This window comes from Prorops nasuta, unplaced genomic scaffold, assembly GCF_024137725.1.
Source record: "Prorops nasuta isolate Cenicafe-Biocafe unplaced genomic scaffold, Cenicafe_Pnas_1.2 PNAS00007, whole genome shotgun sequence".
NCBI lineage: Eukaryota > Metazoa > Arthropoda > Insecta > Hymenoptera > Bethylidae > Prorops > Prorops nasuta.
Window position 1 is genome coordinate 5,484,344 of NW_027116804.1, and position 13,529 is coordinate 5,497,872.

Genomic DNA, 13,529 nt, shown 5'->3' on the forward strand with positions numbered 1-13,529 from the left:
TCTCCCATAATATTATGAAACGCCGATAGGCCTTGCTATCCGTGTCATATCTCGCTAAATAGGAGAATCATTTTAACTATGTACATATCTTTTATAATATATTCTACAGTATCGACCATCCTGACCAATGGTCGTCTCGACCATAATTTCTGATCAAGGTTTATTAAATAAACAATCTTCTTTTCTTCCAATCATACACGTAAATATTCCTTATTCTACATACAAAACTTAACCTATTTTTCATTCGTTATAGTTGGATCACCGCATCGGATCCAAGGACGCATTCGCTCCGGGCTAAAAATGCCCGTAAAGGGTTGTGAGTGTAGTTGAAATCCCTTCACATCAGTTATCACGTAGCGCTCTTTGTCGAGTACTTTGCTTACCACATATGGACCCTTGAATTTTGGTAATAACTTTTGACTGACTCCTGGCGTAGTGTGGACATTTTTAATCATCACGTAGTCACCGGTTTTATATTCGTACGCTTGCTTATGACGTTCATCGAACCTTTTTTTATTGTATTCTTGACTCTTCTTATTGGTTTCAATCGCGACCGTTCTCAATCCCTCTCTACCCTCTGCCATATTATTCGCAGCAAGAAAATAATCGCGGAACTCGTCGTCCACAAATCCATGTTGTTCACACCCGAATAAAAGCAAGCTTGGTGACGTGTTAATGGCTGAATGATGTGTATTATTTAAAGCGAATTGGACCCTGATCAGAGCCTCATCCCATTGGTTGCCGACTGCCGTTTTGGCTAGAATCGGTCTTAGAGATCGATTCTCTCGTTCAACCTGCCCATTACTTTGCGGTGAAGCAGTCGCGGTTTTAACGTGATCTATTCTGAGGCCTGATAAATAATTACCAAATTCGGATGACGTATAACAGCTTCCTCTGTCCGACACAACCCGTCTGCTAACACCAAAATGCAAGAAGTAATTCTTGAGGCATGCAATAACTTCTTTTGCCGCCGTAGATTTTACTGGATACAGAAGAACAAATTTAGAAAACGCGTCAATTACTACCAGAATGTGTTTGTTTCCTTTTATTGTTCTATCCAAGGGTCCATAATGGTCTACATGCAAAGTTTCGAAGGGCCTAGACCCTTTGTCATAGATCTGCATCGAGCCCTCAGGTTTTCCGGAAGGCACATTGTAAGTTACGCACTTAATACAATTGTCCACATGATCTTTAACCTTATCGCGCATTCCCGGGAACCAGTAGGTTCTCGTAATAAGCCTCACAGTTTTTTCAATTCCTGTATGCCCTACGTCATCATGACAGGTCTGAATTACCGAACGTACCATCGCATCTGGTACATAAAACAACAAACTATCTCCATGTTTCTTGTAGACAATACCGTTCCTGAGTTCGAATTTCTTATTCTCATTTATTTCTAGCTCTCGATGGATTTGCTGCACGTTGAGGTCCTGTAATTGTTTATAGACCAGAACTTGGTCGAAAGAAAGAGGCTCGACCACCAGGACATTCCTACTCAACGCGTCTACATGGCGCATACGCTCGCAGGGACGATGTTCTAACGTGTAATCATAATTTTGCAGGGCGAGACACCACCGACTGATCCGCGGGTTAATGTCCTTTTTGCTAAATGCAAGCTTAACTGCATTACAGTCAGTTATTATTATAAAGTGCACTCCTTGTAGGTAGATCCGAAAACGGTCGACGGCATAAACAATCGCCATCGCCTCTAATTCATAAGAGTGATACCTACTCTCATACTCAGTTGTTCTTCTGCTAAAAAACATAACTGGGTGCATCTGATTGTCCTTTTGTCGCTGCATTAATATCGCTCCGTAACCATGAGAGCTCGCGTCGGTATGTAGTTCGGTATGAGAGGTTGGATTGTAAAAGGACAAAACGGGTGCCTCGATTAGCTTGTCTCTAAGGGTTTCAAATGATCTTAATTCCTTTTCGCCGAAAGAAAAACTAGTATTCCTTTTGGTCAATTCGTGGAGCGGCTTGGCCAGTAAGGCATAATTCTCTACAAATTTTCTAAAGTAGCTAGTCAGGCCTAAAAATGATTGCACTTGCCTCACTGTTTTGGGCAGGGGAAAAGTTTTAATTGCTTCTACATTAGTGTGATTCGGAACGATGCCTTCCGCAGAAATAATATACCCTAAATACTCCATCTGGTTTCTTAGGAATCGACATTTGCTAAAATTCAGTTCTAGCTTGTATTCCGCTAAAATGTTTAAGACCTCCTCTAGTACTAACAAATTTTCGTTAATTGTGGTTGTTGCGATTAAAATATCGTCTAAGTAAATTAAAATTTTGCCGGAGTCGAGTAATGGTTTAAAAATTAGATGAATGTATCGTTGGAAAGCCGCTGGAGCGTTAGCTAAGCCAAACGGCATTTTTAAGTATTCAAATTGGCCATCTGGGGTTACGAACGAGCTGAACTTGATGGAGTCTTCTTCGATAGGGATGTGGTGAAATCCGTCTCTGAGATCTAGACTCGTGAAGACAGAGGTGCCCGCTAGGCGATCGATTTGGTCCTCTATTAATGGAAGTGGATACCTATCCTTAACCGTTAATTTATTTAGTTGACGATAGTCAACGCAAAGACGATACGAGTCTTTATCTTTTTCTTAATTAGGACTATTGGGCTGCAATACTCGGAGTTGCTAGCTCTTATAATGCCGCGCTCCATCAAATCTTGGGTGATGTTTTTTACCGCTTCCCGTTCACACCAAGATAGTCTTCTAGGAGTGAAGTAAAATGGTTTACTGTTGGGTTGCAAAGTTATTTTTAACTTATAATCGATCTTAGCTGGTTCCACGGTGGAACCTAGATAATTTCTTAATAATTGCATTACTCGACTGCGATCGGTGTGTGAAGGGATTTCATCAAACTCTTCGGATAAGTTGGCCAACGCGTCGTTCTCGCGAAATGCATCAATTTGGAGAATTTCGTTCTCAGTTTCGTCATCCATTACAACAGCTGTTCCAATAAGCTTGAGCTCAATGGATTTACCTAACGTGACCAGTAATTCTGGTCGAGTCAAAAATTCGCGTCCTAATAGACCGTCATAAGTCATGGTGGAGTCAGGCACAACAGCGAACCTAACTTTAAAAATCCGTTTCTCCAGTGGTTGAAACCTAACTTTGGGCGTAATAAATCCGTAAATCACTAAAGGGGATTTATTCACACCGCCATAAATTGTATTGGTCCTTGATTTGTCTAAGTCATAATCACTAAAATTCGCTAAGTATATCGATTCTCGCATAATGTTTATGGCTCTGCCTGAATCCACCAGCGCTTCTACAAAATAATCTTTCTCTTTTGCCTCCGTGAGTAGTACGCAATATTCACGGGTAGCGTTCGCCTTCGGTAGCCTTGCTTCTTCCTCCGCCCCCTCGAGCGTTAATTCGTCGGCCCGTTGTACTTGCGGCGGTTCGATGAGAGCTGTTGTCGCTCGATGTTCCGCCTTGCTTGTTTTCTCCCTCGCCGGGCAGTCCTTGTAGAGATGCTCCAGAGACCCACAGGCAAAACAAGAGCCCCTGGGTCTTTTAGGTTTAGGGCACAGTGATGCCAAATGGCCCTCGGCATAGCAATTGAAACAACGCCTCGGGATACTAGACTTTTCTCCATTCGTCGTTGGTTTGGCTGTGCTCCTCTGGTCCGACTGCATGACATTAGATGTGGCTTTAATCCTACCCATCGGTCTCAAAGATATCCCCTCAAAAGCGTCCAGCATGGAGGCGGAAGACTTGAACATTTGTATCCTCGCCTGGTTTTGCAATTGCGGATCAGGAATCCCCTCAATAAGGTATTCTACCAGCTCTTCTTCAAGGATAGAGGCTTTAAGTGACAAAATAGTTTTATCATGATGATATTCACCAAATGATTCGTTGGCCCGCCACGTTCTTTCCTCAAATTGCCTCCGCGCTGATAATTTACTAACACGATGATTAAACATTTTCCTCATCTCGTCCAGCAGGTTGTCCACACTCATGGTGATGAAATCAGGCTTTGAATGGAACCACGACAAAGCACGCCCCTTAAGTTTGGAGCTAATCAATATTTTCATATTATCATCGTCAAGTTGATAGGATGAGCGAATTAGACTGATTTGAGTTTGCCAAATCGAATATGAGCCGTTAGCTCCGTCGAAATCGCTCGCGAGATCACCAACCGCTTTAATGTTGATGCTCGAGCGATTGTTACAATTCAAGCCCCGCGTCATCCCTCTTAAAAATTCATTTTCTCGTCTTGCAAGATCGGCCTCTCTTTCAGCTAGCTCCAGTTGCCTTCTTAAGAAAATTACTTCCCTATCAGTATTAGATACTTCAGTTGAATTTAATATGTTTCGTGGGTCATTCTCCGCCGTGCCCGCTTCATTTTCCGCCATTGTTGCTGATCCTTCATTGGTGGCTGGCATATTCAATGTGGCCATGATGTCGTCAGGGACTGATCCGTTAGGGTAAATGGTTAACAGTCTCGCCACTAATTCGTTTTTTAACCCCGAGGTCGCAAGATCCGCCACTCTCAATAACTGTTTTAGTTGCACTACAGATAGTTTCGACAAAAGCATTGTCTACAAGTGGAAAGACACTTCGGGAAACCGTCCCGTGCCCCAAAACTCCGAGACGTCCACACTTCTCGCTACTTCAACCAAAAACGCGGGTCTCCCAACGTATTAACTTTCTTCATTCAAAATTCAATCACGCAGGACATTAAATGATTCCCCGTTACTCTGGCTCTTTATCCCACTTCTGATATTGTAAGGTGAAATAAAGAATTTTCCGCGATTGGCCGGGACACTCGGCCCTTCGGAGGACAGGTCAGGCTTAAAAGAAAGCAAAGTCTCCTTTCACTGCAAGACAAACTGCCTTTTATTTAAAACGCTATTCCTCGTGCTCTCGCCAAGGCTCGACTGACTCCCGCCTTTTCGCGCACGCTTTTCGCACACACCGAGTCTTTGAGCGTGTTCGTCCGCGATCTCCCATAATATTATGAAACGCCGATAGGCCTTGCTATCCGTGTCATATCTCGCTAAATAGGAGAATCATTTTAACTATGTACATATCTTTTATAATATATTCTACAATATATATATATATCAATGACTAAATTTGAATCAATTAGCTCACTTTTAAATTTGATAATATTATTATTTATTTCCATTTCACAGGATTTTCAAAAAGCAAGTAGAAAATAGCTACAGCAATAAAAGATGGATAGGGTAAACGGTTGCAGAAATATAGGGGTATACCGTATAATGCTACGCACAGATAATATTTGAGTATACACAATATTTTGTAATTATTCGCAAGAAGGAAACAGGGTTGCAAAATGACTGTTTTTTTTGTCACTCAATTATAAAAATTTTAAAAGATATATATTTTAACAGTTTATTTATTTTTACAATTTTTATGTGTTTTTTTGTGTTTTTATAATTTTTACGTGTTTTTTTGTGCTTTTATAATTTTAATGTATTTTGTTGTCCTTTTTTAATATTTGTTATATTCGACAACAGCAACCACTGTTGCAACCGCAATTTGCATTTACTGAACTCCATTATAACAGTTAAATGCAAATTGCGTTTGCAGTGGTTGCTGTTGCCGATTTTGCAGCACTTGAGGCATCAATTGAGGCAGCAGCTGTTGCAATTGCTGCTGCGATTGTTGCTGAGGTGGTTGTTGTTGATGTTGCTGCTGCTGCTGTCGGCCCTGGTTTGCCGGCTGACGGCGTTGCCCCATTCCTCCTGCAGCTTGCCTTTCGGCTGCTTTCTTAGCAGCACGCCGCCCCCTTTTCTCCCTCCGCTTTTCCCGCAAGTAGTTGCGGATAATATCTTCCCGCGTCTAAAAGGAATTAAAATTATTAATTATTTAAAAACAATTTAAATATTAAATATATAATACAACACATTTATTTACCTCGGGGGCGGGTGCTGCCGGTGGCTCTTCTGGCGCGGGTGGCGCTGGCGCGGGTGGCACTTGCTGGGCCTGTGGTGGGGCACTCCCCCCAGCTGACCTCCGGCTACTGCGTCGCACAGCCCCCGCATAGGAAGAGTTTTCCTCGTATGACATCTGAAAAATATAATGAAGTTTGTTAGGAAAATAACAATAAAATATGAAATTTATTTATTTTTCAAACATGCTATCTTTTTATTATTTTGAAAACTGCCAACACTATTATTCACACGCCGTGTATCATTTCGTGTCTATCAATGAAAAATTTATCGAAATATATATGTAAATTGAAGTTATTTCTGATGCAATAGTCACTTTCGTAGACACTCATCCTCTTGTGGTCGTATTTTTGTCATGTATTTGATAAAATCCGACTACAAGACGAGTAACTTGTTGCTGCATGCATCAGAAATGAACAAAACTAAATACTCAAAGTTCAGATGGCATGCAGAAAACGATAAATTCATATTTAATTTTATACTTACATTTGTTTATGTTACCCGTTATGGCGTCTTCACTGCTCTGTGAAAGTTCGTATGTGATCCTTCTTCTTCTCTCCACCGTAAACTATCCAATCATAGACGTAATAATACTTGCACGATGTATCAGCCAATCAGATAGAATATGCCCCCCGATCTTATTTTCGCGTAATTTAAAATTTTTATAAATTTTTTCTCTCACGGAGAATACCGAAAATTACTGTTTTCGTACATCTAAAAAATTATTAATGTAAAATTCGAGTTGTTTTCTTTATTTTTTTAATGAATTGAAAATGTTGTTCTAACATGAGTTTGATGCTTGCAACAATTATCTTATTTTTTTACATATATAAATTAAGTTTCCTAAAACTATACTTCTACCTGAATGTCTTTGAAAATTATATCTTATAACATAACAATTGTAATCTCATTTTCTTTACGGTAAAAGGTATGTTAAATGTTGCATCTTTATGTATGTGAATTGACACATGTATGTGTTCAATTTGCATGAAAGCTGCAAGTGACGTATTCAGTGTGTGATCGAATGTCTTTTAGTGAACATATGTGCTGTATAAGTTATTTTTTAATTAGTGCAAATTCACCGACATATCATCACATACTTGAAAAAGAACGAAGGAGATAATAAATAAGGTATGTTTTTTCCGTATACCAGCAAAAATACTTATTTTTAAAAAAATTGTTAAATTTTTATTTTGAAAAAAATTGGTTAACTTGACTTCTGGTCATTGCAACATTCTATTTTCAGTTGCAATTAGGATGTTCTAATGACCAGATAATTCTCTCTACATTGTTATTACAATTAAATTTTTCTTTAATTAAATTTCAATGTAGTAGGTAATACTTTATATGTAACCTGGAAAAACATTTTTTTTTGTAAATCCCTTTTCCAAAGGACTCTTAGTTATTCATATAGTGCAAGTGCTTTACCAGAAAGCTTCCCTACAATCTTTGTAACTTGCCAAACTACTGGAATAACAGCTTTTCAATTTGTGGCCAAGCCGATAGGCAATAAAGTTATTATCATAATGATATGATTAAAAAATTGTTCTAATTATGGACAATCTTTGGACATAATTGGGATATTATGAAAAAATCCCTCAGGCAATGGAGGTACTAATAGGGGGACTTGAACAGAAGAGAAGTGAATTGATACATAAGACAATGATATAAGGAGAATCGCTATTTATTCACTTATGATCCAACGGTTTGGCATGTTGAAATAATAATATTTTAAATATAAGTGTGCGTGGAAGCACAAAATAGATATAAACACCAAAGAACTCTTCTCACCAAACATAATCATTCAATATTTTGAAAGCAATACTAAACATTATGTGCGTCAGACATTTCTTTAAAAGTTTGAAAGAAAAATGCAACAAATCATGTTATAGTATTATCATACTTTAAAAAGACAAATCTTTAAAACACATAAATATAAATGGGTTACATCTGTTTTGAGGTAACCTTTCGTACAATTACATTATGAGATCAGATTATTCCAATGTGCCAAATCGTGGAATAAGGAAGTGAAGAAACAGATGTTTCTATTAGATAATTGTCTTACGTACCATTTTACTTATCTTTTCTTCAAGTCCCCCCTTATTAGTACCTGCACTGCCTGAGAGATTTCTTACAAATATCACAAATATGTCCAATTATTTTCCATAAATAGGACATTTTTCAAAACACATATTTTTGGATGACACTGATGTTGGCTTAGACTTAGCAGCCAAAAATTTGAAGAAAATAAGAACCCAAGTCCATTAAATAAAAAAAATTATAACAATAATAAATTAATGAAAACCACTCAAATTATTAAAATTTACGTTTGTTCAACAACATAGACAAAAAATAATTTAGCTAACAATTGCTTAAACAGGAAAATGAAATAACTACTCTTTTAAAGCAATTTTAACACATTAATTACTTTTTATAATTTTTCTTAACTGTACAGCATTGAAGCCCATAAAAATTTTGAAAAGAATAAAGTAAGTTTCATTAGAGGGTAAGAATCCCTTATTTTTTTTTTAACAGAGTAAGGAGAAATTCATAAGCAAATCTACGTTTTTCAGCTATCACATAAATTTTAAACATATCTACGAATTTTTCTAATTTTCCTCGACCTTACAGCATTGAAGCTTATAAAATTCTGAAGAGAACGATGCGTGTTTCATGAGAGAAGAAGACCCCCTTAATTTCTTTTTAAATGAATAAGGAGAAATTCATCAGCAAATCTACGTTTTTCAGCTATTACATAAATTTTAAACATATCTATGAATATTTCTAATTTTACTCGACCTTACAGCATTGAAGCCTATAAAATTCTGAAGAGAACAATGCGATTTTCATGACAGAAGAAGACCCTCTTAATTTTTTTTTCAACAGAATAAGGAGAAATTCATAAGCAAATGTACGTTTTTCAGATATCACATAAATTTTAAACATATCTATGAATTTTTCTAATTTTACTCGACCTTACAGCATTGAAGCCTATAAAATTCTGAAGAGAACGATGCGTTTTTCATGAGAGAAGAAAACCCTCTTAATTTTTTTTTAACAGAATAAGGACTAAATTCATTAGCAATTCTACGTTTTTCAGCTATCACATAAATTTTAAACATATCTATGAATTTTTTTCGACCTTACAGCATTAAACCTTATAAAATTCTGAAGAGAACGATGCGTTTTTCATGAGAGAAGAAGACCCTCTTAATTTTTTTTTTAACAGAATAAAGAGAAATTCATAAGTAAATCTACGCTTTTCAGCTATCACATAAATTTTAAACATATCTATGAATTTTTCTAGTTTTTCTCGACCTTACAGCATTGAAGCCTATAAAATTCTGAAGAGAACGATTCGTGTTTCATGAGAGAAGAAGACCCCCTTAATTTTTTTTTAACAAAATAAGGAGAAATGCTTCAACAAATATATGTTTTTCAGCTATCACATAAATTTTAAACATATCTATGAATTTTTCTAATTTTTTTCGACCTTACAGCATTGAAGCCTATAAAATTCTGAAGAGAACGATGCGTGTTTCATGAGAGAAGAAGACCCCCTTAATTTTTTGTTTAACAGAATAAGGAGAAATTCATAAGCAAATCTACGTTTTTCAGCTATCACATAAATTTTAAACATATCTATTAATTTTTCTAATTTTTCTCGACCTAACAGCATTGAAGCCTATAAAATTCTGAAGAGAACGATGCGTGTTTCATGAGAGAAGAAGACCCCCTTAATTTTTTTTTAACAAAATAAGGAGAAATTCTTCAACAAATATGTTTTCCAGCTATCACATAAATTTTAAACATATCTATGAATTTTTCTAATTTTTTTCGACCTTACAGCATTGAAGCCTATAAAATTCTGAAGAGAACGATGCGTGTTTCATGAGAGAAGAAGACCCCCTTAATTTTTTGATTAACAGAATAAGGAGAAATTCATAAGCAAATCTACGTTTTTCAGCTATCACATAAATTTTAAACATATCTATTAATTTTTCTAATTTTTCTCGACCTAACAGCATTGAAGCCTATAAAATTCTGAAGAGAACGATGCGTATTTCATGAGAGAAGAAGACACCCTTAATTTTTTTTTAACAGAATAAGGAGAAAATCATCAGCAAATCTACGTTTTTCAGCTATCACATAAATTTTAAACATATCTATGAATTTTTCTAATTTTTCTCGACCTTACAGCATTGAAGCCTATAAAATTCTGCTGAGAACGATGCATGTTTCATGAGAGAAGAAGACCCCCATAATTTTTTTTTAACAGAATAAGGAGAAATTCATAAGCAAATCTACGTTTTTCAGCTATCACATAAATTTTAGACATATCTATGAATTTTTCTAATTTTTCTCGACCTTACAGCATTGAAGCCTATAAAATTCTGCTGAGAACGATGCATGTTTCATGAGAGAAGAAGACCCCCTTAATTTTTTTTTAACAGAATAAGGAGAAATTCATAAGCAAATCTACGTTTTTCAGCTATCACATAAATTTTAAACATATCTATGAATTTTTCTAATTTTTCTCGACCTTACAGCATTGAAGCCTATAAAATTCTGAAAGGAACGTTGCGTGTTTCATGAGAGAAGAAGACCCCCTTAAGTTTTTTTTAACAGAATAAGGAGAAATTCATAAGCAAATCTACGTTTTTCAGCTATCACATAAATTTTAAACATATCTATGAATATTTCTAATTTTTCTCGACCTTACAGAATTGAAGCCTATAAAATTCTGAAGAGAACGATGCGTGTGTCATGAGAGAAGAAGACCCCCTTAATTTTTTGTTTAACAGAATAAGGAGAAATTCATAAGCAAATCTACGTTTTTCAGCTATCACATAAATTGTAGACATATCTATGAATTTTTCTAATTTTTCTCGACCTTACAGCATTGAAGCCTATAAAATTCTGAAGAGAACGATGCGTGTTTCATGAGAGAAGAAGACCCCCTTAATTTTTTTTTAAATGAATTAAGAGAAATTCATCAGCAAATCTACGTTTTTCAGCTATCACATAAATTTTAGACATATCTATGAATTTTTCTAATTTTTCTCGACCTTACAGCATTGAAGCCTATAAAATTCTGAAGAGAACGATGCGTGTTTCATGAGAGAAGAAGACCCCCTTAATTTTTTTTTAAATGAATTAATAGAAATTCATCAGCAAATCTACGTTTTTCAGCTATCACATAAATTTTAGACATATCTATGAATTTTTCTAATTTTTCTCGACCTTACAGCATTGAAGCCTATAAAATTCTGCTGAGAACGATGCATGTTTCATGAGAGAAGAAGACCCCCTTAATTTTTTTTTAACAGAATAAGGAGAAATTCATAAGCAAATCTACGTTTTTCAGCTATCACATAAATTTTAAACATATCTATGAATATTTCTAATTTTTCTCGACCTTACAGAATTGAAGCCTATAAAATTCTGAAGAGAACGATGCGTGTGTCATGAGAGAAGAAGACCCCCTTAATTTTTTGTTTAACAGAATAAGGAGAAATTCATCAGCAAATCTACGTTTTTCAGCTATCACATAAATTTTAAACATATCTATGAATTTTTCTAATTTTTTTCGACCTTACAGCATTGAAGCCTATAAAATTCTGCTGAGAATGATGCATGTTTCATGAGAGAAGAAGACCCCCATAATTTTTTTTTAACAGAATAAGGAAAAATTCGTAAGAAAATCTACGTTTTTCAGCTATCACATAAATTTTAGACATATCTATTAATTTTTCTAATTTTTCTCGACCTAACAGCATTGAAGCCTATAAAATTCTGAAGAGAACGATGCGTGTTTCATGAGAGAAGAAGACCCCCTTAATTTTTTTTTAACAGAATAAGGAGAAATTCATCAGCAAATCTCCGTTTTTCAGCTATCACATAAATTTTAAACATATCTATGAATTTTTCTAATTTTTCTCGACCTTACAGCATTGAAGCCTATAAAATTCTGCTGAGAATGATGCATGTTTCATGAGAGAAGAAGACCCCCATAATTTTTTTTTAACAGAATAAGGAGAAATTCGTAAGAAAATCTACGTTTTTCAGCTATCACATAAATTTTAGACATATCTATGAATTTTTCTAATTTTTCTCGACCTTACAGCATTGAAGCCTATAAAATTCTGCTGAGAACGATGCATGTTTCATGAGAGAAGAAGACCCCCTTAATTTTTTTTTAACAGAATAAGGAGAAATTCATAAGCAAATCTACGTTTTTCAGCTATCACATAAATTTTAAACATATCTATGAATATTTCTAATTTTTCTCGACCTTACAGAATTGAAGCCTATAAAATTCTGAAGAGAACGATGCGTGTGTCATGAGAGAAGAAGACCCCCTTAATTTTTTGTTTAACAGAATAAGGAGAAATTCATAAGCAAATCTACGTTTTTCAGCTATCACATAAATTTTAGACATATCTATGAATTTTTCTAATTTTTCTCGACCTTACAGCATTGAAGCCTATAAAATTCTGAAGAGAACGATGCGTGTTTCATGAGAGAAGAAGACCCCCTTAATTTTTTTTTAAATGAATTAAGAGAAATTCATCAGCAAATCTACGTTTTTCAGCTATCACATAAATTTTAAACATATCTATGAATTTATCTAATTTTTCTCGACCTAACAGCATTGAAGCCTATAAAATTCTGAAGAGAACGATTCGTGTTTCATGAGAGAAGAAGACCCCCTTAATTTTTTTTTAACAAAATAAGGAGAAATGCTTCAACAAATATATGTTTTTCAGCTATCACATAAATTTTAAACATATCTATGAATTTTTCTAATTTTTTTCGACCTTACAGCATTGAAGCCTATAAAATTCTGAAGAGAACGATGCGTGTTTCATGAGAGAAGAAGACCCCCTTAATTTTTTGTTTAACAGAATAAGGAGAAATTCATAAGCAAATCTACGTTTTTCAGCTATCACATAAATTTTAAACATATCTATTAATTTTTCTAATTTTTCTCGACCTAACAGCATTGAAGCCTATAAAATTCTGAAGAGAACGATGCGTGTTTCATGAGAGAAGAAGACCCCCTTAATTTTTTTTTAACAGAATAAGGAGAAATTCATCAGCAAATCTACGTTTTTCAGCTATCACATAAATTTTAAACATATCTATGAATTTTTCTAATTTTTCTCGACCTTACAGCATTGAAGCCTATAAAATTCTAAAGAGAACGATTCGTGTTTCATGAGAGAAGAAGACCCCCTTAATTTTTTTTTAACAAAATAAGGAGAAATACTTCAACAAATATGTTTTTCAGCTATCACATAAATTTTAAACATATCTATGAATTTTTCTAATTTTTCTCGACCTTACAGCATTGAAGCCTATAAAATTCTGAAGAGAACGATTCGTGTTTCATTAGAGAAGAAGACCCCCTTAATTTTTTTTTAACAAAATAAGGAGAAATTCTTCAACAAATATGTTTTTCAGCTATCACATAAATTTTAAACATATCTATGAATTTTTCTAATTTTTTTCGACCTTACAGCATTGAAGCCTATAAAATTCTGAAGAGAACGATGCGTGTTTCATGAGAGAAGAAGACCCCCTTAATTTT